We start from the raw sequence: 3,262 nt of genomic DNA on the forward strand, positions 1-3,262 counted from the left end.
AAGCCCTGGCAGGTACAGACACGTCTCTAGGCACTGACCATATCCAGTGCACAGAGCAGACCCCAAGCCTGCACTTCAGACCTCCTAGTCCAGAGCGATTCAGTCATACTAGGCTGCACAGGCTCATAGTGTCCACAGGACAGTTGATGTGACATCCTCCTGGCCTCCTCTACCTATGGCTGCATCTTCCAGTACTGTGAAGAGGACGGGAGACCTTTGTTCCAGCAGAAAACGTGAGTCAGTTTTGGATCAGATCCAGGAGGGGAGTGTGGGGACCGTGAATTCAAGGTGCTGGCAGAACCCTGGATCCCACACATGGTGGGGTTTCTGCAAGAGGGCAGAGGTCTGAGGGCTTCTCCTAGAACAAAGGGAAGGAGTCAAAGAGAGCTGTGCATGTGGATATGTGTGGGGTGGGCGAGCAGTGGAGCTCAGTGGCAGAGTTAGCTTCTCAGAAAATTCATACACGTCTGCTCCTAATCCAAGTCTGCCTGCACCTTTAATCAGGGACCATGCTCACTAATTTGGTAGAACCTCTTCCATGGCAGCTTGAAAAGTGTACTCCACCCTGTGGGAGTTGAGTTTCAGTGGGAGGCGAAGAACCCCACAGGGCAGCTAGTGAATTAGGCAGCATGTAGGTCCAGGAGCCAAAGTTTGAGGTGATAGGAAGGTCCTGGGAAGCTAGGGATGGAGACAGAGTTTGTTTGCTCGCTCATTGGTCAGCTATTCCTGAAGCACCTACTGCGTGTCTATAAGTGACATGAACAGGGAGGACACCAGCCCTCTCAGTCCTAATGGGAGGGTCATGGGAGAGAGCATGGACACTGAGAGAGCATGTTAGGTTTCCCGGAAGAAGGGGACAGTTGGTTCCATTATTGATCAAGAGCTGTCAGTTAGGAGGGCTTTCTGCCAGGCCCTCCTGGGCGACCAGGCGCATCTCTGCCAGGATTGCCAGACTGAATGTGGACAAGGAGTAGGTCTGGTTTCTGGATGGGCAGGAGCAACAGACACAGGACCCCAGGCTCTCTGAGTGGTGCTCTGGGAGGGCCGTGTGGAAGGAAGGCCAGGCCTCAGACTCTGCTGTGTACCTCTCTCTCTCCCCAGGGCCATCTCCTGCACCCTGGGCATCTGGCTGGACCAGCACCTCCAGAATTTCCCAGCCTGATGATGCTGTTGGCCTCCATAGAACCAACATTCCAGTCTCTGACCTGCCAAACGAGGCCCAGTACCTCCAGTCACAGCAGGAGCACCTGAGCCCACTGAGGCCGAGACAGGAGGAGGAGGAGGCCTCCGGGGGTGGTGTGGGTGAGTGTGCCTTTGGAAGGCACACAAAAGGCAGTGAGGGTGGTAACATGTCCTCTTCTTGGATCTGCAGAACCAGCTCCAGAGCAAAATCAGGAAAACCCTCCAGAGGCAACGCCACCCTAGTGGCCTCTCCAGAGCCAGAGCCGGATCCAGGCCCAGCTTTCACTGAACTTCAAGAGGCAGAAGAACCACCTGCAGCATTTGAGCAACTCACCCAGCTCCTGCGAGGCCTGTGGTGTCAGATCCCGGGCCACAGCGGGTGTCAGCTGCATGGCAGAGAGGGCACCCCACCCCCATTTAGATGCAGTGTTAAAATTTTGTGTTCATGTTACATGTGCTTATAATTTTACTGTATTCTTTATGATATTTAGTAACAGAATGTATTGTTGAGAACATTTAATGAAATACTCGTAAACATAGCCTTAATTTAGATTCTATAAAATTTAACCCTATAAACCCTCAGAGCTTTGAGCAAGTCTGTTTTTCTGGAGCCTGACCCACTCAGGGAGAACTGTCCTGACCTTCTCCACCTGCCCTTCCTGGAGCCAGGACTCTGCTTCCCAGGGAGCTGGCTCCCCCTGTGCCCATACTTAGAGCTGGGTGGCCAGAGGCCAAGGGCTGGCCTCCCAGGGTGGGCATCCTCAGCCCAATATGGAGGTCAGTCAGCTCAGCCCTGGGCCTCAGCTGCAAACCAGCCAAGTGGCACCAGCACCACTCACTCTGGGTTCCAAATAAGCTTGACCCTCACGGGGCGGCGGGAGGAGAAGAAAGAAAAAGGAACCGTACAGTGCATACTGCCCAGGAACACGGATTAGACAAACTGGTCAAATACTTGGTCCCCACCCACCCTTCTGTGTTAATATAGAACATTTGCTACTAACCAACGTGTGTGGGACCAACCAAGGACCAGGTGAGCCCTGCCCCTCCACAGCACAGTGGTCACTCAGCCACCTGCTTGCTGTGAGAATTCAGGTCACTGCATCTCTCTGAGCGTTTGTTTCTGTGAACATGGGGAGAGCCTAGGCCCAACCTCATTGGGTTATTTTAGGGACTCGGTGGGAGGGCGGACCCCCTGGGAAAAGGCCCGCTGGGAGCCTGGACACTGGAGAGGTGGCAGGAGGGGCTGTGGTTGTTCTAATTGGCCATTTTCTCTTCTTCTTAAAGAAGCTTCTGCCTTATTTGTGATTCTCTTCAGGCTTTAGGCTAAGCTATTTTCTCTTTTGATAAAGACATTGGAGATTGCATTAGGGGTCCCTGTCCTGGGTGAAGCCAGATTAGAAATCCCAGGGGTGAGCAGGGGGACCCCATGCTCACCCAACTACCTGAGATGGGGCTCATTTAGGCTCATTCATTCAGCAAATGCCCTGCCCCCAGGACTGCACTCCAGTGCTTCTTTCCAGTCAGGAGTGACTCAGTCACACTGGGCTGCACAGGCAGGTAGCGTCCACAGGACAGTCAATGTGACTTCTTCCTCAAAGTATCGCTGCATCTACTACACGTATTGTGAAGCAGAAAGTATATCTCTAGACCAGCAGAAAAAGTGAGTGGGCTTTGGATCAGAGCCTTAAGGGGAATATGGGGACTGTGACTTGGAGAAGCTGGCAACACCCTGGGTCCCATGCCTTGTGGGATTTCTGCAAGATGGCAGAGGTCTGAGGGCTTCTCCTAGAAAAAATGGAAGGAGGCAGAGAGAGCTGTGCATGTGGATTTGGGTTGTATGGGTGAGTGGGGAGGGCATGTGGCTGGACCACACAGGAAAGAGATCCCAGAGGATGGGTTTTTCAGGAGCACAGAGGGTCTTGAACTGGGACTTCAGTGATGGAGATGGGAGGTTTCCTTCCTTGGAAGGCGCACAAAAGGCAGTCATGGTGTAACATGTTCTCCTTTTGGATGTACAGAAGCAGCTCCAGAGCAAGATCAAGAAACACCTGAAGAGGAAACGCCAACTCTGGTGCCCTCT

This window comes from Plecotus auritus (genome assembly GCF_963455305.1).
Source record: "Plecotus auritus genome assembly, chromosome: 7".
Classification (NCBI taxonomy): Eukaryota; Metazoa; Chordata; class Mammalia; order Chiroptera; family Vespertilionidae; genus Plecotus; species Plecotus auritus.